Source organism: Pelophylax lessonae, assembly GCF_965119305.1.
Source record: "Pelophylax lessonae genome assembly, chromosome: 3".
Lineage (NCBI taxonomy): Eukaryota > Metazoa > Chordata > Amphibia > Anura > Ranidae > Pelophylax > Pelophylax lessonae.
Window position 1 is genome coordinate 101,947,742 of NC_138770.1, and position 22,612 is coordinate 101,970,353.

General features: G+C 47.7%; 1 long non-coding RNA gene across 1 annotated transcript; it reads right to left on the reverse strand.

Annotated features, from left to right (window-relative positions):
* Positions 1-15,821: 15,821 nt before the first annotated feature.
* On the reverse strand, positions 15,822-22,572 carry LOC309549732. Its single transcript, XR_014225031.1, has 3 exons — positions 22,450-22,572; positions 20,228-20,314; positions 15,822-16,370 (listed from the first exon to the last, which is right to left on the reverse strand). It is a non-coding gene; the product is annotated as an uncharacterized lncRNA (long non-coding RNA).
* Between the last annotated feature and the right edge of the window lie 40 nt (positions 22,573-22,612).

Below are 22,612 nucleotides of genomic sequence, written 5' to 3' on the forward strand. Positions count from 1 at the left end.
GAAGTAGAAGAGCAGAGTAAGAACATAAAATTAACTCAATAAAACCACAACTATTTTTGGCTTTTTTATTTTATTTTTTGTAATTTTTTTTTGTAACTTTTTTTTCTGTAACTTTAAAACTTTCCAGGTTAGGAGGGTCTCTCAAAATGCGATCGCCATTGAACATCTTTCGAGACCCTGTGTAAGTGTGCCCTAGACTGTACCATGCTGTACCCTATGCTAATACTCCACTAGTGTGTGGTAGCGATGGAAACATTCCCCTAAGCAGAGACCAGGTTGGCCAGGACAGGAGGGACAATCAATTTATAGGTATGTAGTGTGGCTAACAGGTAAAAAAGAACCTGGTTGTCGAGGACTGTTTGAATCGCTACGAAAAAATTAAACAACTGCTAGTGCTAGCAGAGATCAGGCCTGACTCTGCTAACGCTGCGGTTTTTTTATTTCGGAAGTGACAGTAATCTATTGATTACTGCACTTGCTTGGGTGGGGTGGGCTGGGCGGAGGGGCTAAACACAGGTGCTGGCAGGTGTCGTGGCCGATCCTGCTAGCTCTGCATTTTGGGAACCCTAAACTATTGGGGATTCTAGTACATTTCTGATCAGATCAAAGATATTGGGCCATTCAGACACTGTACTAGTAATGGAGGTGTATAGTGTGTGTATGTGTGTGTCACTGGCAATCAAAGGGTTAAATTATATTTCTAAATATGCGGCGGGGATCTGACGCTGTCCTAGATTGACGCTAACTAGCGTTAACGCTAACTAATATCCCCTGTGACACTAATATAGTGATCGGAAAAAAGATCGGTACACTATAAAATTGACACTGTGACAGGGCATGAAGGGGTTAACTGGGGCTGACCAGGGGGTTAAATCTTTATTGGGGGGGATGGCAGGTACCCTAAATCTATTTGGGACAGAAACTAATGGTCGCTAAACCTAAATGAAGTCACAAGGCACACTATTACAGTAATCAGCAAAACAGCTTTACGCTGTATATAGTGTGCACTATGACAGGGAGTGGAAGAGTTAACTGGGGGTGATCAGGGGGTTAAATGTGCCTAACTGAGGTGGTGTATGTGTAGTGATTGGTGTACTCACGGTTAGATGCTCTCTCCTCTCAAGCTGGAACCGAAAAGATCTCCACGAGGGGAGAGAGCAGCATTTCCTGTGCCTGTGTTTACAAAACGCAGGCACAGGATGGTCTGCCATTGGTCAGAACCGATCGCTAGGACCAGGCCAAAAAACATTGACTTGATGACTGATCGGTTCTGTACCGAATCAGACCATCGCAGAAACGGAGGGCGCGCTCCCGCGTGCCCCCAAGCCATGCTCGCGACCGACGTAGCCCTACTGCCTGCCGCAGTATATCTGCGGCGGGCGGCCCGGAACCGGTTAAAATATATATATTTAATTCAGGTATGTGTTCTTTATTATTATTAAGGATTTCTATAGCGCCAGCAATTTATGCAGCGCGTTACAATATTAGAGGGAGACAGTGTTCTTTACCTATTAAAATATTTTTTACTGATCTCAGATTCCTCTACATATCTATTTATTTTATCTTTTTTCTGATCTAACTTCCTGAAATGGGTTTTGGGTTTTGGGATGCGAGCTGTGGGTTTGGGTAGTGGTCTGCAGGCTTTGGGCTGCAGGCTGTGGGTTTTGGGCTGTGGTCTGTGGGTTTTGGGCTGCAAATTCTGGGCTGCGAGCTGTGGGTTTGGGCTGTAGTCTGCGGGTTTTTGGGCTGCGGGCTGTGGGCTCCAAAAAAAGTGATTTTCACAGATCTCAGACTCCTCCAAATCGCCATATTTTTTTTGTGTTCCGACTTCCTGCTGTGGGGGTAGGACTGTAGGCTATGGGCAGTGGGCCATGGACTGCAGGCTATGGGCAGTGGACTGTAGGCTATGGGCGGTGGGCCGTGGACTGTAGGCTGTGGGCAGTGGACTGTAGGCTATGGGCGGTGGGTGGTGGGCAGTGGACTGTAGGCTATGGGCAGTGGGCAGTGGACTGTAGGCTATGGGCGGTGGGCAGTGGACTGTAGGCTATGGGTGGTGGGCAGTGGACTGTAGGCTATGGGCGGTGGGCAGTGGACTGTAGGCTATGGGCTTTGCAGTGTACATGGAACATAACTGCAACTAACGTGCACTGCTCGTTCCAAAGAAGAAGTGAAGGGGAAAAGGAGAGGTGTGGGATCTCATGGAGGATGTTACAGAACAAGGAAGCAGAAAAACAAAGTAAGAAATGAGTTATTGAAAAATAGGTAACAGGGTCATTACCTACTGGATGTGTATGGATTTTTACAAAAAAAAAAAAAGAAGGATATTGTTTAGTGTTAAAAATGTCGGCATCCTCCTCCCCTTATTGTCGGCCAATCATGCTCCTTTTTTTCAACATAAGATGTTGAAGTGACACTTAAATCTAGTTTAAAAAATATACTGTGGGTTTTGGGCTGCAGGCTGTGGAGTGTGGCTTTTGGGCTGCGGGTTTTGGGCTGTGGTCTGCAGGCTGTGGGTTTTGGGCTGTGGGTTTTGGGCTGCGGGTTTTGGGCTGCGGGCTGTGGGTTTTGGGCTGCGGGCTGTGGGTTTTGGGCTGTGGGCTCCAATAAAATGATTTTTACTGATCTCAGACTCCTCCAAATCTCCATATGTTTTTTGTGATCTGACTTCCTGTTGAGGGGGTGGACTGTAGGCTATCGGCGGTGGGCCGTGGACTGCAGGCTATGGGTTGTGGGCTGTGGACTGTAGGCTGTCGGCAGTGGGCCGTGGACTGTAGGCTATGGGTTGTGGGCTGTGGACTGTAGGCGGTGGACTGTAGGCTATGGGCTTTGCAGTGTATATGGAGCAGTGCACATAACTGCAACTAACATGTACCAAAGTTATTTATTGAAAAACAGATAACAGGGTCATTACCTACTGGATGTGTATGGATTTTAAAAAACAAAAAACAAAAAGGATATTGTTTAGTGTTAAAAAAGTCGGCATCCTCCTCCCCTTATTGTGGGCCAATCATGCTCCTTTTTTTCAACATAAGATGTTGAAGTGGCACTTAAATCTAGTTTAAAAAATATACTGTGGGTTTTGGGCTGCAGGCTGTGGAGTTTGGCTTTTGGGCTGCGGGTTTTGGGCTGTGGTCTGCAGGCTGTGGGTTTTAGGCTGCGGGCTGTGGGTTTTGGGTTGTGGGTTTTGGGCTGTGGGTTTTGGGCTTCAGGCTGTGGGTTTTGGGCTGCAGGCTGTGGGTTTTGGGCTGCGGGTTTTGGGCTGCAGGCTCCAAAAAAACGATTTTTACTGATCTCAGACTCCTCCAAATCTCCATATGTTTTTTGTGATCTGACTTCCTGTTGAGGGGGTGGACTGTAGGCTATCGGCGGTGGGCCGTGGACTGCAGGCTATGGGTTGTGGGCCGTGGACTGTAGGCTGTCGGCAGTGGGCCGTGGACTGTAGGCTATGGGTTGTGGGCTGTGGACTGTAGGCTATGGGTTGTGGGCCGTGGACTGTAGGCTATGGGTTGTGGGCTGTGGACTGTAGGCGGTGGACTGTAGGCTATGGGCTTTGCAGTGTATATGGAGCAGTGCACATGACTGCAACTAACGTGTACCAACGTGATTTATTGAAAAACAGATAACAGGGTCATTACCTCGTGGATGTGTTTTGGTTGTTTACAAAAAAAAGGATATGGTTTAGTGTAAAAAAAAAAAAAATCCAGCCTCCTCCTCCCCTATAGCTGGCCAATTCCGCTCCTTTTTTTGTAAGATGTTGAAGTGACAATTAAATCTAGTTTAAAAAATATATATCTAATTCAAGTATGTGTAGGGTATGGGCGGTGAGCTGTAGGCTATGGGCAGCGGGCCATGGACTGCAGGCTATGGGCAGTGGACTGTGGACTGTAGGCTGTGGGCAGTGGACTGTAGGCTATGGGCGGTGGGCGGTGGACTCTAGGCTATGGGCGGTGGGCAGTGGACTGTAGGCTATTGTTTAGTGTAAAAAAAAAAAAAAATATCCAGCCTCTTCCTATAGCTGGCCAATTCCGCTCCTTTATTTGTAAGATGTGTAAGTGACACTTAAATCTAGTTTAAAAAATATATATCTAATTCAGGTATGTGTTCTTTACCCAAATAAGTATTTTTACTGATCTCAGACTCCTCCATATACCTATACATTTTATTTATTTTCTGATCGAACTTCCTGAAATAGGTTTTCGGTTGAGGGCTAAAAAAGAGGTTTGGGGGGTAATGGAGGATGACAGAAGGAGGCAGAAACATATGAGAGTCGCTGGTGCCTCAAGGATAAAATGTTATGTCCTACAAATCTTTCTGTGGCAAAAGCCTGGAGTGTTCACCTGAGACGCGGTGCCATCATCAGGATGAAGGGACTCTTTTCTGCGGTAAATGTCTGGAGTGTTCACCTGAGAGGCGGTGCCATCATCAGGATGAAAGGACTCCTTTCTGCGGTAAATGTCTGGAGTGTTCACCTGAGAGGCGGTGCCATCATCAGGATCAAAGGACTCCTTTCTGCGGTAAATGTCTGGAGTGTTCACCTGAGAGGCGGTGCCATCATCAGGATGAAGGGACTCTTTTCTGCGGTAAATGTCTGGAGTGTTCACCTGAGAGGCGGTGCCATCATCAGGATGAAGGGACTCTTTTCTGCGGTAAATGTCTGGAGTGTTCATCTGAGAGGCGGTGCCATCATCAGGATCAAAGGACTCCTTTCTGCGATAAATGTCTGGAGTGTTCATCTGAGAGGCGGTGCCATCATCAGGATCCAAGGACTCCTTTCTGCGATAAATGTCTGGAGTGTTCACCTGAGAGGCGGTGCCATCATCAGGATCCAAGGACTCCTTTCTGCGATAAATGTCTGGAGTGTTCACCTGAGAGGCGGTGCCATCATCAGGATCCAAGGACTCCTTTCTGCGGTAAATGTCTGGAGTGTTCACCTGAGAGGCGGTGCCATCATCAGGATCCAAGGACTCCTTTCTGCGATAAATGTCTGGAGTGTTCACCTGAGAGGCGGTGCCATCATCAGGATCAAAGGACTCCTTTCTGCGATAAATGTCTGGAGTGTTCACCTGAGAGGCGGTGCCATCATCAGGATGAAGGGACTCTTTTCTGCGGTAAATGTCTGGAGTGTTCATCTGAGAGACGGTGCCATCATCAGTATGAAAGGACTCCTTTCTGCGATAAATGTCTGGAGTGTTCACCTGAGAGACGGTGCCATCATCAGTATGAATGGACTCCTTTCTGCGATAAATGTCTGGAGTGTTCATCTGAGAGGCGGTACCATCATCAGGATCAAAGGACTCCTTTCTGCGATAAATGTCTGGAGTGTTCACCTGAGAGGCGGTGCCATCATCAGGATGAAGGGACTCTTTTCTGCGGTAAATGTCTGGAGTGTTCATCTGAGAGACGGTGCCATCATCAGTATGAAAGGACTCCTTTCTGCGATAAATGTCTGGAGTGTTCACCTGAGAGACGGTGCCATCATCAGTATGAAAGGACTCCTTTCTGCCATAAATGTCTGGAGTGTTCACCTGAGAGGCGGTGCCATCATCAGTATGAATGGACTCCTTTCTGCGATAAATGTCTGGAGTGTTCACCTGAGAGGCGGTGCCATCATCAGGATGAAAGGACTCCTTTCTGCGGTAAATGTCTGGAGTGTTCACCTGAGAGGCGGTGCCATCATCAGAATGAAAGGACTCCTTTCTGCGATAAATGTCTGGAGTGTTCACCAGAGAGGCGGTGCCATCATCAGGATCAAAGGACTCCTTTCTGCGGTAAAAGTCTAGAGTATATATATATATATATATATACACATACACATACAGTATATATATACTGAATTTTTTTTTCCAAGCATTTTCTACTATAAGCAGAAAAAAGCTAAAATATACATATTGGTCTCCATTAGTCCATGTTGTTTTCCAGGCATCTGAGGAGAAAAGTGTTATTTTATACTTACGAGAAAACCACTTGGAAGTCTCCATTTTCATAAAACGCCACGATGTAAGTAAAGTTCACACGGTCTTCAGCAGAAAGAATTACCCGGCACAGTGGACAAGTAGGAGCTTGTAAAACCCATCTGTGAATACAAGCAGAGTGGAATATATGAGAACATTGAAGTGTTCTGGTGTCCTCTGTGACATACTCACTCAGGCAGATGGAACAGATAGGCTGCTCCACGGCCGGTGGTCTCTGTGGCGCTGGGTGGTTCTCACACTCCCTGCGGTCTCTGGGAGAACGGCTCCGGTTGTTGGCTGCGTTCTCCCGTCTCCTCCGAAGTTGGCCTCTCGTCCTGTGGGCGACTGGAGACTCTCCGCCCTCCTGACGTGATCGCCTTCCACGGAATCGGCGTCGTGAATGTCGTGGCATTCTGATGCTGACTTATGTTGGTGTACCTGAAAATAGCTAAAAGTTAGTATAAATAGTAATATATACAAAAATAGTATGATGATAGCAATATATATGAATAAAAAAGCTAATAATCGCAGTCAATTGCAGAAAACACAATTTGACAATGTGACTTGGTGCTGTGAAGAGTGTGGGAGGGGGGGTGGTTTGTGCTGGGGGGGGGGATTGGGGAGGATTTGTGCTGGCAGCGGATTGGGGGGTGGGGGGGTGTTGGATATTTTCTGGGAGGGGATTAGGGGGGATTTTTGCTGGTAGATGATTGGAATATATAATGACATGATAATATATGGCACAGTAGGGAATTTTGAGGGGCCAAAGATTGGGCCCCAAACATGTCCAGGGGCTCAAGCTGTGGGAGCCTGGACTCTTTCGGCCCCTCAAATTCTCACCTGCGACCAAGCCAAAGATTAATACAGCAAGCCACTCTACTATAAATTCAGGGCCCTGTGGTACCCGAATCACAGGGGTTATGGGCACCAACCTTGGTACAGGGATACTAGCTGACCCCCAGGGGCCACACGCATTTTTTTGTGGCCGATGCTTAATTTTCACGAGGACTGGCACGGGGTCAAATTTGCACGAATACTGAGGAACATAGGTACCAGTGAGCCCTGCTCCGCAGGTAACATTGGATAGCTAAGAATATGGAGATTAACATGGTACCCAGCAGTCCCTGCTCCACGGCACTGCCCATACACAAACCACGGGGGTTGAAGGCACCATACTTTGCAAACTAATACTGGATGACTTCTAGGAGCCACACATTTTTTTTTGCCAATGCTTCATTTTTACATGGGCTGCCATGGGGATTGACTTTGGCCAAATACTGCAGAACATACAGTAGCTCACAAAAGTGAGTACACCCCTCACATTTTTGTAAATATTTTATTATATCTTTTCATGTGACAACACTGAAGAAATGACACTTTGCTACAATGTAAAGTAGTGAGTGTACAGCTTGTATAACAGTGTAAATTTGCTGTCCCCTCAAAATACCTCAACACACAGCCATTAATGTCTAAACCGCTGGCAACAAAAGTGAGTACACCCCTAAGCTAAAATGTCCAAATTGAGCCCAAAGTGTCAATGTTTTGTGTGGCCACCATTATTTTCCACCACTGCCTTAACCCTCTTGGGCATGGAGTTCACCAGAGCTTCACAGGTTGCCACTGGAGTCCTCTTCCACTTTTCCATGACAACATCACAGAGCTGGTGGATGTTAGAGACCTTGTTCTCCTCCACCTTCTGTTTGAGGATGTCCCACAGATGCTCAATAGGGTTTAGGTCTAGAGATATGCTTAGCCAGTCCATCACCTTTTCCTCTTTACCCTCAGCTTCTTTAGCAAGGCAGTGGTCATCTTGGAGGTGTGTTTGGGGTCATTATGTTGGAATACTGCCCTGCAGCCCAGTCTGCAAAGGGAGGGGATCATGCTCTGCTTCAGTATGTCACAGTACGTGTTGGCATTCATGGTTCCCTCAAGGAATTGTAGCTCCCCAGTGTCGGCAGCCTTCATGCAGCCCCAGACCATGACACTCCCACCACCATGCTTGACTGTAGGCAACACACACTTGTCTTTGTACTCCTCACCTGGTTGCTGCCACACACGCTTGACACCGTCTGAACTAAATAAGTTTATACTGTTCTCATCAGACCACAGGAGATGGTTCCAGTAATCCATGTCCTTAGTCTGCTTGTCTTCAGCAAACTGTTTGCAGGCTTCCTTGTGCCTCATCTTTAGAAGAGGCTTCCATCTGGGATGACAGCCATGCAGACCAAATTTGTTGCAGTGTGCGGTGTATGGTCTGAGCACTGACAGACTGAACCCCCACCCCTTTTACCTCTGCAGCAATGCTGGCAGCACTCATACATCTGTTTCCCTAAGACAACCTCTGGATATGACACTGAGCAAGTGCACTCAACTTCTTTTGTGAACCATGGTGAGGCCTGTTCTGAGTGGAACCTCTCCTGTTAAACCGATGTATGGTTTTGGCCACCGTGCTACAGCTCAGTTTCAGGGTCTTGGCAATCTTCTTATAGACTAGGCCATCTTTATGTAGAGCAACAATTCTTTTTTCAGATCCTCAGAGAGTTCTTTGCCATGAGGTGCCATGATGAACTTCCAGTGACCAGTATGAGAGAGTGAGAGCGATAACACCAAATTTAACACACCTGCTCCCCATTCACACCTGAGACCTTGTAATACTAATGAGTCACATGACACCGGGGAGGGAAAATGGCTAATTGGACCCAATTTGGACATTTTCCCCTCGGGGATGTACTCACTTTTGTTGCCATCGGTTTAGACAATAATGGCTGTTTGTTGAGTTATTTTGAGGGGACAGCAAATTTACACCGTTATAAAAGCTGTACACTCACTACTTTACATTGTAGCAAAGTGTCATTTCTTCAGTGATGTCACATGAAAAGATATAATAAAATATTTACAAAAATGTGAGGGGTAAACTCACTTTTGTGACATACTGTATGTAATGCAAAGCCCCACTTCATGGATAGCTAAGACTATAGGGATTAATATGGTACCCAGAACTCCCCGTTTTGTGGTATTGACTGGCAACCATATGCTCCTAAGTGACCCATAAAAATTTGACAAAGATATTTTGGGCTAATGACCCCAACATTTTTGGGATGGTAATGGTAAACCTCCTCTACCTCCCTGCCACATAGGGACTCTCTGGACATGTTCAGGGCCCGAGCTGTGGTCCTGCAACTGTGCCCTCTCCAAGCTTGCCATACTGCTCCAAGGTGACCTAACCCCGGGGGCTAGGAGCACCAAATTTGGCACAGGGATACTAGAGGCCCCCAGAGGTAGACCTCCCCTATCTCTGTGCCAAATTTGGGACCCTGGCCCCTCAAAGTTTACCTACTGTGACTGCACCTAGAGTAACACGAGTGGGCCCCCACTCCTCTAACCATTCATTCTGCCCCCCACTGACAGATCCACCATCTTCATGCTAGGGATGCACCGATCTGATATTAGGATCGGATATCGGCGCTGATATGGCCATTTTAGATGGATAGGGGGATCGGTAACATTGACCGATCCACTGGCCGATCCGGTTTTTGCTGAGTAACGGCTCAGCCATCCCTTACTAGGTGCAGTAGTAGTATGGGATGGGAGCCGCTACTTCCTGTAAAGGTCCGGCTCACAGGCGGAGTGATATCAGATGCACTCCGCCTGTGAATGGAGGAGCCACACACATGAAGCAGCGGCTTTGCTCTGTACTGCAGCCGCTTGCTTTGTGTGTAGCTCCGGATCGGTTCCGGTATCGGCGATTTCACAACGCCAGATATCGGTATCGGATCCAAAAAAGTCAGATCGGTGCATCCCTACTTCATGCTACAGCCGCTGTGAAATCCCCAGGAATAAGCACTGACCATTTGGCATGCAAGGGGTGTGTCCCCCCGTCATTCAGCCTGTGTCCCCGCCGTCATTCAGCCTGTGTCCCCGCCGTCATTCAGCCTGTGTCCCCGCCATCATTCAGCCTGTGTCCCTGCCGTCATTCAGCCTGTGTCCCCACCGTTGTTCAGCCTGTGTCCCTGCCGTCGTTCAGCCTGTGTTCCCGCCGTCGTTCACCCTGTGTTCCCGCCGTCATTTAGCCTGTGTCCCCGCCGTCATTTAGCCTGTGTCCCAGCCGTCATTCAGCCTGTGTCCCCGCCGTCATTCAGCCTGTGTCCCCGCCGTCATTCAGCCTGTGTCCCCGCCGTCATTTAGCCTGTGTCCCCGCCGTCATTCAGCCTGTGTTCCCGCCGTCATTCAGCCTGTGTTCCCTCCGTCATTCAGCCTGTGTCCCCGCCGTCATTCAGCCTGTGTCCCCGCCGTCATTTAGCCTGTGTCCCCGCCGTCATTCAGCCTGTGCCTCCGTTGTCATTCTGCCTGTGCCTCCCTTGTCATTCAGCCTGTGTCCCCGCCATTATTCAGCCTGTGTCCCCACTGTCATTTAGCCTGTGTCCGTGTGCCCGTCAGAGTCCTCCTTTACATCCGTGTCCTCATCAGAGTGCTCCTTCACATCCTGTGTGTCCCAATCAGAGTGCCCCTTTATTTGTCAAGTCAGAGTTCCCCTTTTTTATTGCGGTCAGAGTTCTTTATTATTGCGGTCAGAGTGCCCCTTTAATGTACCCCCCGATAAGAGCTGTGTGTTCTGTAATCAGACAATATTCCCGTCATTTGCCAATAAGAATCTCAAATAGGAATAATCCGCCCAATAAGAATAAATTTGCGTCGGGCGCATGCGCAGATAGTGCAGAGAGCGAGGCAGAATCTGACATAACATTCTATTCCCTCCCCCCTCTGTCTCTCCTCGGATAATACATCCAACAAACTGCGCATGCCAGTGTCCTCACCGCCAGCTGATCTCCGCTGGAGTGACGTCATTTACTGAGCATGCGCAGTTCCTCCGATGCATTATTCCACAGGACACCGGCCTCACTGGTAAGGTGACAACCAGGGCAGCCATCAGAAATTTTGGGGCCCCCCCAGGCCTGACCACCAACATTCCCCAGGGCCCAATGGAAATCTCACCAAGTCCTTTAGTGCTCCCATGTTTATTTATCACTCCTACAACTTCATATATGAAAATTAAGAGTGTATTCCAGGTTATCGGTGCTTTCAGGATTTAACAGTAAGCAATTATATTTTGGTCAAAAAATATGAAGCCTGCAACCACAACATTTCACCTCTCCTTCCTTTACATGGCCATTTCACAAGGGGGGGGGGGGTAACATTCTCACTCCACCTTCCTTCACATGGCCATTTCATTTCAATCAAGACACAGCCCAATATATTCAGCAGAGAGACATCCCTAATCCAGCAACAAAACATCCAATTCCAGCAAAGAGACATCCCCTTGGCAGTCTGGGACGCCAGGGCCCCTAGTGATGCTGGGGCCCCCTAAGTGTGTATGGGCTGTCCCCCCTCCCTGATGGCAGCCCTGATGACAACTAATGACACTTACCGTCTCTCCTGGATACAGACAAGAGATTTGATGTAGAAGCTGTGGGTGAAATCTCAGATCTATCCACTATAGGGCGCTGTGCCGGCAGTGAGAGAAGACGCTCCGTCTCCCTGGCAACCTACACTTCAAAATGGCGCGGCTCCGCCTTCGCGTGCTTTATATGACGTCATCCGCCCGCTGCACCAATCAGAGGAAGCGCGAGCCCACCTCCGCGCGCTGGCAATTGAGGCCGCTCATCCCCTATGATCACTGACAGGAGAAGCGACAGAGAGCTGGAGGGAGGACTAGACTGTCTTCTCCCTCCAGCCTGCAGGTGGCAATAGAGAGCACCGCTGTGCAATGAGGGAAGGCTGCCGTTGTAACGTTAAAAAACCATACCCCGTGGAGAAACCATACCCTCGTCACTTCCGGGCTGAAACAGCTGAGCAGCGCAGCAGTGCGCATGCTCAGAGCCCCGGATACGTGATTGAACATTAAAGAATTAGACAAGTGCGCATGCTCGGTGGGCATGAAATTCTCACGGCACTGTGTGTAATGTAAAACTTGCGGCGCTTACATTAAAACAGCTCATCTGAAACGTAAATCATCTCCGCTCTTCGCCCTGTCACTGCCCTCATCTCCGGTAATAAATATAAAAGCGGCGGTGGGTGTATGAGATGTAAATGTGACGGCGATCGCGGCTCCGTGATCCGCTTTTATATTTATTACCGGAGATGAGGGCAGTGACAGGGCGAAGAGCGGAGATGATTTACGTTTCAGAGGAGCTGTTTTAATGTAAGCGCCGCAAGTTTAACTACCGTGAAAAATCCATACCCTCCGTAGCGGAACCGGAAGTGACGAGGGTATGGTTTTCTCACGGGTATGGATTTTTCACGGAACACCGTTCATTCTCTATCCCCTCGTCACATGACTGACATGAAGTTTCCTGGTGTAAGTATAAGGGGGGAAGAAACCCTCTTCCTCAGAACCCCCCTCAGACCTCTTCTCCTCCCCAAACCCCCTCAGACCTCTCCCCTACCTAAACCCCCCCAGACACCTCTTCAGCCCTCAAACCTCCCCAGACACCTCCACTCCTCCTCAGACCCTTCATCTCCTCAAACACCCCAGAACACCTCCTCAGAAAACCACCCCCCCCACCAGAGCTCTCCCCTTCTCAAACCCCAGACACCCCTCCCAGACCTCTCCCCTTCTCAGAACACCCCCCCCCCAGACCTCTCCCCTTCTCAAACCCCATAGACACCCCTCCCAGACCCCCCCCCCCTCAGAACACCCCCCCAGACCTCTCCCCTTCTCAAACCCCATAGACACCCCTCCCACACCCCCCCCCCAAGACTTCTCCCCTCCTCAAACCCCCCAGACCTCTCTCCCCAAACCCCCTAGACACCTCTCCCCTCCTCAAACCCCCCCCCCTCTTCTTCAGACCTCCCCCCCCCAGACACCCTTTCAGACCTCTCCCCTCCTTTTCAAACCCCCCCCCCCCCCAGACACTCCCCAAGACTTCTCTCCTCCCCAAAACCCCTAGACCTCTCCCATCCTCCACAAACCCCCCCCCCCTCTCTTCCTCAGACCTCTTCCCTCCTCAGTGCCCCCAGACACCCCCTCTAGGGGTGGACTGACCATTCCGGCACAGTAGGGGGCCCCATGAATGTCTCCTGGGCTGCTATCTTTATTGGGTGACCTCTTGTCTGCTGTGAGTCTCTGCCCACTGCGCCCCTCCCATCTGACAGCACCTGTGTTTGTATCTGGCTCGGACCGGTCCTTATGTCAGGGGACGAGGAGGAGGAATATTACATGTACTGTGGGGGCTCCATCATGATTGTGTGATCTGAGCCGATGGACATGTCCTGCAAGCGGCACCCAGCCCTGGATCTGTACACAGCGGGGGCTCCTGCCATCACCGCTCTAATGGGGGGGGGGGGGTACACCATGTCCTGCTGTGTCTCCTGCGGCCCCAACCTGCAAAGAAATGCCCACTCCAGGCTGGAGTCTTAACCTGCAAAACATCAGGGGGTACACCGATTCCTGCCAAGGGGCACACCCTATCCAGTCGCAGCACAGAGATCCCTGGCAGGGAGCACACTACCCAATGGGGGCACAGAGATCTCTGCCGGGGGGCACACTACCCAATGGGGTACAGAGATCACTGGCAGTGAGCACACTACCCAATGGGGCACAGAGATCCCTGCCAGGGGGCACACTACCCATTGGGGGCACAGAGATCCCTTAACAGAGGGGCACACATTGTACATAATTGGTAGTGGGGGGGGGGGGGGGTATAGTGGTTCTGGTGTTATCCAATAGTGGGGGGGGGGTCTGATGTTACCCAATTGTGGGACATTTAGTGGTTCTTTTATCTAGTTGCAGGGGGTATAGTGGTTCTGCTGTTACCTAGGAGGTATACAGGAGTGGTTATGGTGTTATCTAGGAGTGGGGGCATGCAAGGAGTCTGGTGTTATCTAGGGTTATGGGGTCTGGTTTTGTCCAGGAGTAGGGGATACAGCAGTCCTGGTGTTATCTGGGATTTGTGTGTCTAGGAATCTGGTCTTATCTAAGAATGGGGGCTACAGGGGTCTTGGCATTATCTTCTAGTTGGAGGGTACAGGAAGTCTGGTGTTGTCTGGGACTGTGGATAAAGGAATCTGATATTATTGTGATGGGAGGGGGGGAGAAGATTTTTATGAAAGGGGGGTCTGGTATTATCTATGAGTTGGATCTGGTGCCATTTGTGAAGGGGTAAAATTTGGAAGGTGAGGAGTCTATATGACATCTTGCTTTATATACCTGTAGGATAATCCGGCACACCCCATATACTTGCACACGCCTGTACCAAGTGACAGACAGTCTGACATGCAAGTTTATTTTTCTTACCTTTATTAAACATTTACTTTGAACAACGTGTAGGGAAATTCTGTGGCAAACTCATGTAATGTGGGCAGTGCAATATGTAGGTGGGACTTGAGTGTGGACAGGGGGACCCACTGAGCAGGGATCCTGCAGGGGGCCCCATGATTTCCTATTTCCCAGGAGCCCCATGAGTTGTTAGTCCGTCCCTGCTAGGACCATTATGGAATATCTGCTGGGTACTCGTGCTTCACTGCCTGCATCAGTCCCTGATATTTTTTTTCCTATCTTGAAGTCTATGGAGACACAGCCACTCATCCTAATTTGACAGACGTGTAGTTGCGGGTGATCGGCCCCAAAACGCAGACAATATACATATGGGGGTGCTCACCCACATCCTTGTCAAACTAGGACCAGCAGCGCTGTCTGTGCAGCCACTGCATCACCATAGACTTACATGGGCTGCTTGCATGCAGCACTTACAGCCATATAAAGAAATAGCCCATTTAGCCTAGGTTCACACTGAATCGCACAGGATTGTGCACCGCATTCCCGCGCAATTTGAGGCTATTAGTTTATGAACGGGCTCAAATCGCATCAAAGCAGTGGCTTGCACTACTTTTGGAAATGCACAGCAAACGGATGGCATGGTAGTTTTGTACTATGCGATCCAATTCAGGCAAACTGCATTTGGGGTGTCAACACTGCACTGACATCTGCTGCAGATAGCAAGGGCAATGCGATTTGAACTAGTGATCGACCGATATCGGTTTTTTGTTGCCGATAACGATATTTTGGTCAATCCATATCGGTATCGGACGATATTTTCATACATTTAAAAAAAAAATTATTTTTTTTTCTTTGACAGATACTCTTGTGGAGGGATCTGGGGGTCTAAAACCCCAAACCCCTCCTCTGCACTTAAAAGTATTCAAAATGCCAAGTTTGGCTGTTTTGAATGCTGTCTTTTTTTTTTTATCTGGTGCCAGTACCTGGAAGTGATCACTTCCAGGTTTTTGCATGGAGACCCGTTCAGAGCCGAATGCGCTCTGAACGGGTTGATCGGGCCGCTTTGATCGGGCCTCTGGCGGTCGTGCAGGCTGGTTGCCCGGGGGGGGGGGGGGCGTCTCGAGTCTCCTCCCGCTCCTTGTAATGCGAGCCTTACAAGACAGCTGACCGTCCGCTATGCTGCAGGCATCTCTCCTGTACAAGCACTTTCCCGAAATATCGGTCACCTTGGTGGCCGATTACGATATATCGGGGTAAGTGCAGATCGGCCCACGATAGATCGGCTTTGCTGATAATCAGTCGATCTCTAATTTGAACAGTGCAGGAAACATGAACAAAGCGCCAGTTTCCTGCACACCGCGTTCCACTGTGAACCGGGGCTTCTAATGTTCAGGTCTCGGCATCCCTGTGAATAAGTGCAAAGGAAAAAAACTCAACAAAAAGGATTTATTAGCTGCAGGTAAGTTTATTGTACAAAACAATTACATAATTAGTTCACATTTGCAGCATGCTTCCAGCTGACTCCCAACAAGAAGAAACCAGTGAGACTATTGTATATGCAAAAGATTTTCTTCTATCATCTAGTAGACAGTCGTAGGCTTAATGAACTACATTTGCCAGCCACCGGATAGTCAGCTACTCCCCCAACATTCACCGTGTAATGTAGGAGCTGTACGATTATTTGCATCACCTTTACTGCAATCAGCTGAATCTGTCATTTGAAGGCACAGAGTAAGAAGTTATTGTCAGCGGTGCTCAGTAAAGTCAGCTATTGGAAATGATTGGACAGAAAGTTAGTATTACATACACAAGCTGTGTTGCGTATTCGGTTATTTTTTTCCAGTATCATTCGGTTTAAATCTGCCTTTGTGCGATTATTGGTTCAGCCTGGAAAATACAAGTGCAGGATGTTCCTGAAGCCAACAGCAGCTTAGTATAAAAGTTTATTGATTAACCAGAAAGATTTTTGGAATTCTGTAGCACGGTTTTTAAACAATCATTTAGGTCTAAAATTAAAGAAAAAAAAAAAAAATTAGTGGACGGATCATTGAGGATGATGATGAGGAGGATGAGGACGGTTACAGGTTGGCCTTGTCATTGGCGGTCACATGAGCGGAATGCTGAGTGTAGGTCTTGATCGCTCTCTGTAAAAGAACAAAAAGTGTCGTTAGCAATTACAAATTAAAACCTTCCATAGACAAAAATAGATGAATGAATGGACAAGTGTATTGTGTTCTGAAGAAAATCTGCATTGGGAGAAACTGTGGAAGCTGCTGATCTGCTCAAAATGCCAGCTAGCTGGCTGCCTCTGGCTTCAATACTGGGTTACTGACCCAGAAAAACCCATCACATTATGTAGATTAGGGATCCTCAAACTACAGCCCTCCAGATGTTGCGAAACTACACATCCCATGAGGCATTGTAAAACTCTGACATTCACAGACAGGACTAGGCATGATGGGAATTGTAGTTCCTAAACAACTGGAGGGCCATAGTTTGAAGTCCTCTGATGTAGATGGTCCATTCAGACCCCTAGCAAACCAGTTGACCTCCCGGTCCTAGAAAAACATGGGACCCATTGAGTAGAGGGGAAAAGCCGAACTCATGGTAAGATAGTCATCTCATATGTAGCCGGAGTGCCGGGAAAACGAAGGTATGGGATCTGTGTGTCCTTCAAACTCAGCAATACCCAGAGACAGAAGCTTGTACATACACAGTTGCATATTACCCGTGCTAAATAGAACGCAAGGTTTTGGCTGGAGCTGATCTTTAAATTAAAGCCCAAAATGAGGTTAGATTCCAATGATGTACGGTTCACAGCCAAACATTTATATTCCCTGGCATTTAAAGGAAATGTTTGCTGAGAGAATAGGTAGGCAGCCATTGCCAACTTCTCTCGGAAAAGGTCATTTTACCACCTCCCATGTAGAGCCAAAAGCATGCATCAAGAGTTCTGCCTTCACTTTCTGCATGCTTATATTACATCAGTGACACTAAGCTCTGGTTCACATTGATGCGATGCAGGGAACACACAAGATTTGCTGTTACCCTGCATCACATTGCATGGCAATCACACGGCGCCCATGCAAACTGCTGCGGGTGTTAATGGTAGAATAATAACACCCCGAAACAGATTGCAAAACACAGCGCGACTGCCAGAATTGCATTGCATGGGTGTGAACAGCCATATGATTCGATTCAGGTGCAGAAAAAAGTATCCTGCACTAATTGGTGCAGATGCGATTTGAGCTATACTAAATGTATGGCCCAAATCACACAGCACAGACATCGCATGTGATGCACACAGGAATGCAGTGCGATTCCTATGCGCATCACATGCGGTGTACCACGCCACAGAAGTGTGAACTCAGGCCAAAGGGGTAGATTTACTAAAGCTGGTGCACTGAGTATCTGGTGTGTGGTAGCCACTCAGCTTCTAACTTCAGCTTGTTCAATGAAGCTTTGACAATAAAACCTGGAAGCCGATTGGTTTCTGTGCAGAGTTGCGTCAGATTTTGCACTCTCCAGCTTTAGTAAATAGCCCCCTAGGTATATTAAAGCCACTGGGTTTACAGCCTGGCATCTAGGATCTTCATTATGTGATTGAAAATCACAACCTACATATGAGGTGACAATTCAATTCCTGGAATGGCCGTGGCGTAACGCTATGGTGGCGAGTCACACAGCCATTTACACTAGAGAATGATCCCGCATGGTCTACCTTGCACTTGCCTGGGTCACAGACCAGCTGATTCAGTCTTTATGGAGCAGTAGAAGAAACAATGTGTGTGCCTTGCAATGTTGGCGAAAAATGAGGGAAAGGAATCTGGAGCAGCGGATTAACAATGTTGTGTGAAAAACTAACAAAAGTGTGAGTGAAACGTAATTACTTCCCGCCCATGGGACATTCTTTTCTGCCGGCGATTCCCTAAAAACAATCATAGTGGCTGACCATTCCCCCCCCCCCACCCCCTCCAGTGTTTCTTCTGGCATGTCCGTGTGATCAGTGAGCCGGAAAATGAATCAGCTGGTGGCGGCCATTTTACCATAGAACTGACCAAGGACCAGATAGTCCCCGACCATCTCTGTGACCTTCGGAGGCCAAGCCAGAAGTTATGACGTCAATTTTGGTGCCGGCAGATGTAAACATGGCGGTGAACCTCAGGCTTTCCAGCATAGGAGAGATGTGGGGTACTTATAGACTCCAGGACTCTCTGTAAAGAGGACCTTTCATGCCCTATTCCTATTTCAAGGGATGTTCACATTCCTTGTAAAAGGAATAAGTGTTAAAAAAAAAAGCAATAATTCTAGCACAAGACCTCCTCTGTAACGCTCAACAGGTAACCTGTGAACATTTTTAAAGGGTAGCCTATGAAGATTTTTTAAGTACCGAATTTTTACGCCATTCACGAGTGTGCACAATAATAAAGCATGATGTTAGGTTTTTTTTTTTCTTGGCGTAAAATCATCTTTTGCATTATACATAAAACTTAGGCTAACTTCAGTGTTTTTTTTTTTTTTTAGGTCATGTAACAGTTTTTCAAAAAAAAAAAAAAAAGAAGCGTAGAGCACACCGGCTACAAGAAAATGGCAGCCCCACGAGGCACCAGGAGGGATCCCTAGGCCTTAAGGACAAGCCCAGGCAGGAGCCCCCACCAGGTACAGCCCCCCCCCCACCGATCGTACAATCGCCGGCGGTGCACCCCCCCATCATCAGCATAGCGCCCTGCCCCCACCCCAGGAGGTGGACCAGACCACCAACACAGCCCCAGCATGAGGGAAGGGGGGTGTCTGACCGTCCCATGGAGGGGCCCACATCCACCCCAAAACCCTACAGGGGGAGAGGGAGGACAGTTACTCACCATACCAGGAACCATATGGGCACCGCTCCAGACAGAACCCCTCGCCATTTACATGGGGGGGCTGTTGGCCAGGAGAAATGCTGTGACTCGGGCTGAGACCCAGTCGCATGCAACCTCGAGGCGTTTAACTCACAGGCCAGACCGTGCGGTGGGGCTTTGTCACGGCCGACCTAGCGCACCAGTTTGGTGGCCAAACTGGGGTGACCACTGGATCTAGGTTATCCAGCCTGTCGCCCAGTCCGGCAGTTTATTGTAAATCTCCAGGAGGAAAAAAAAGAATATCTATCTAAAAAGAAAAAATTGCCGGGACCAGAGACCCCAGCAAGGAACTAAGTCCTTACACCTGACTAGGCAGAAAAGAAAAAAAACTGAGTACCTATACTGGAACTCTAGCCTGACACATAGATTCTTAACGCATCATAGGCAAGATCATTGTTGTGGTGAAGTGTTCGAGTTCCTGGCACAGAAGTCCATACCGAAACTTGACCAACCACCTTGTTCCCTGACTTGGCACCCTGAGGCCTCGTTCACGCCATGGTGCAGAGACAGTTTTTCTGCATACGTTCTGCAAGGGCACAAAAACAAAAAAAAAAAAAAAAATAGTTCTGTATGTTCCCTGTTCACACCACAGCATGCAGATTTTTTCTGTGCAGGAATCTCCATTGTGTGTGCAGTTTTCTGCACTGGAAAAAAATTGACGTGACATCAACATTGGTGTGAACAGGGCACAGAACCGATGTCAACATTCATGAAATCTGATGTCTTTGCAAGTGAAATCTGCGTGGTTTTCTCTTCAATTCCCATCAGTTTTCATGAACTTATGGTGTGAATGAGCCTGGAGACTTTTGGCTGTTTAAAAAAACAAATGCCTTAATAGGACACAGATTTGATGACAATCCGGCATAGCGTTCCAGAAAATGAAATCCAGGAATGATTCAAGCAGTGGCACAGGTTTCTAGAAAAAAAAGTGTCACTTCACAAGGGGACTACTTGGAAGGGGTGACAACAGCCACTAGTGTATAGGTAAGGAAACTTTTTTTCCCCCAGTGCGGGAATTAAATCGTCACACCTCATATTCCTTAGTACTGGTAAGGTTTGGGTTCCCCCTAGTGGAAGGAAAGAGCAGCACTTCACATTACTTTATGGTGTCCTTCAGCGTTGTACTTGTCAAGCAGAGCCTGGATACGGTTGCCGTAATCCGGGTGAACGTCAGTGAAATTCTTCACCTGGTGGAAGGAAAATTTAACCGGGGTTACCGAATGAAATAAGTTCCAGCCCAAGGATGGTTCCTAACTTCATAAACTCTTACATGGCAAGGGAAAATCACCCCGTTAAAGTGGCACCTAGATAGAACATATCATTCTCCAAATACGCTGCTGAAAAGCTCTAATGTAATCAAAAAGAACCCTTGGAGTTATGGGAATACTCACAAGATATAGAAAAAGAAAGAAGTTGTAGATTTTTGGGACATCTCTTAAACTGAAAATGGGAAAAACTCAAACGGCAATATGATACAATTGTGGCGTGTCCTGGTTGTCCACCTTTGCAGATATAAACAAATGCCCCAATGGTCCTCCTCCCCTCTATAATCATGGCCCAATTACTGTGGGAAAACAAACTTTTCCCAAGAACTACAATTTTGTGGTTGGACTTCATCTCCTTGTTGGATTGATACAGAGAAATCCTTGCCTTTCCTAAACAGACTCCCTTCCTTGCTGGAATGTGTGAAGGTCTGGGTTTTTAGTCACATGATCTGTGAGGGTTGTCCAGTCTAAATGCCGATTCTCACCTTTACAGAAATCACATGACTCAAGTGCCTTGGGCTGCAAGGAAGTGAACCCGCAGCAACATTGTCTCTGGGAAAAGCAAGTGTTTCAGCCCATTTATCGGCACCAGAAATATGGAGACCCAGACAATACTTCCCAAAAACAATTTGTGTGCGCCCCACATATACAACATTTCCATACTATATATTCCTGCAAATTAAAATTAACCCCCCCCCCTTTAATCAGTGTCTGGTACCAGGCTCAATGTCTACAGATTTTTATCCATCGCAGCAAAGCTCGTTAAACAACATTTGAGGGCCGGTTCACACGTAGCAATGCCAGACATCGCATGTGATTCGAACTGCTCTGCAAGTCACATGCGATGCAAATTCAACCATACAGACTGTATGGCCTGAATTCACGTCGCATTCGGACCAAACTCGTGCAGGACCCTTTTTTGGTCAACACAAGAAAATGATGGGCATGGTTGGTCACACCCATACAATCCGATTCCTGTCTGAATTGACAGTTTGCACTGCGATATGCAAACTGATCTGGGGGTGTCATTAACTTTGTACTTATTCTCCCAGCGATTTGCATATTGCAGTGCAAACTGCCTGCAATGCGGTAACTCGTAGTGGATTCGCAGGGTTTCCACATAGCACCAGTGTGAACCGAGCCCGAGTATTGGTCTGCTTTAATTCATACAAGCAAAGGAACTTAAAAAGTTGACCATTGGAACATGTTACATCTGCATTTAGGATCTGTAGAGATCTGTGAATAAATAAGCAAATAGCTTGTAATTCTCAATCTACTGATCAGCGTTGCCATAATCCATTCACTCTTTCTGCAGCTTTCTACCTTACAGGAGATTGAGGGGGTGGGACTGGGCCACGGCTGTGTGTGTGTGAATGGACACAGAGCCGCATCTCGGGAGCATGCCTGTTTGGGTGCACCCAAGTTGCGGCTCCGTACACCCGTCAGGAGGGAGGAGCAACGGTGTGGGACCAGAGAAAAGGAGGATCCGTGCTGCTCTGTGCAAAACCATTGCATAGAGCAGGTAAATTTAAAAAAAAAAAAAAAAAATCAAACAAACAAGTTTTAATAATTGCTTTAAAGCCCATATGGATATGAAAGCCCCAATCAATGCTGCTCCTCGGGGGATGCACACATCCACACTAGGATTGGCTATGATGAGTCTCATGCTTCAATGTCTATTACCCACTGGATGAGTTTTCCTAATGCTGACATCCCTACTATACTGAGTACCAGCGGGGCCCTATACCTCAGCCTGGAGCAGCACCACCAAGCACCAATGGCCTTATTGAAAGCTTGTAGACAGTTACAGGCAGAAACAGAGGGAGAGTCTGCAAGAGCCCAACCATGCACCCATGATTGTAGGGGAAAAAAAAAAAAAATATATATATATATATAATGCACTTTTTTTTCTGCAAAAGTATGTGCCTTTATTATTTTTTTTCCCCTAAAGGTGAACTTGGTCATTTAAGTTGTAGGATCTTCACAAGTGCAAAATATCTATTACAAGTATGCATGACAGGTGCTCTTTAATACACTCTATTGCAGACGATACTCACAGCTCTTTTCTGGATGAAGAGTTGGGCACCCTTCAGGTGACCGGCAATGTTCTCACAGAGCCTCTTGCACTCTTCTTCACTCAGAACTTTGGTGTAAAAGTCCCGGACCTGCAAGGTAGCCACATAAACCAAGTCACATGACCGCTATACCGTAACTATGTCC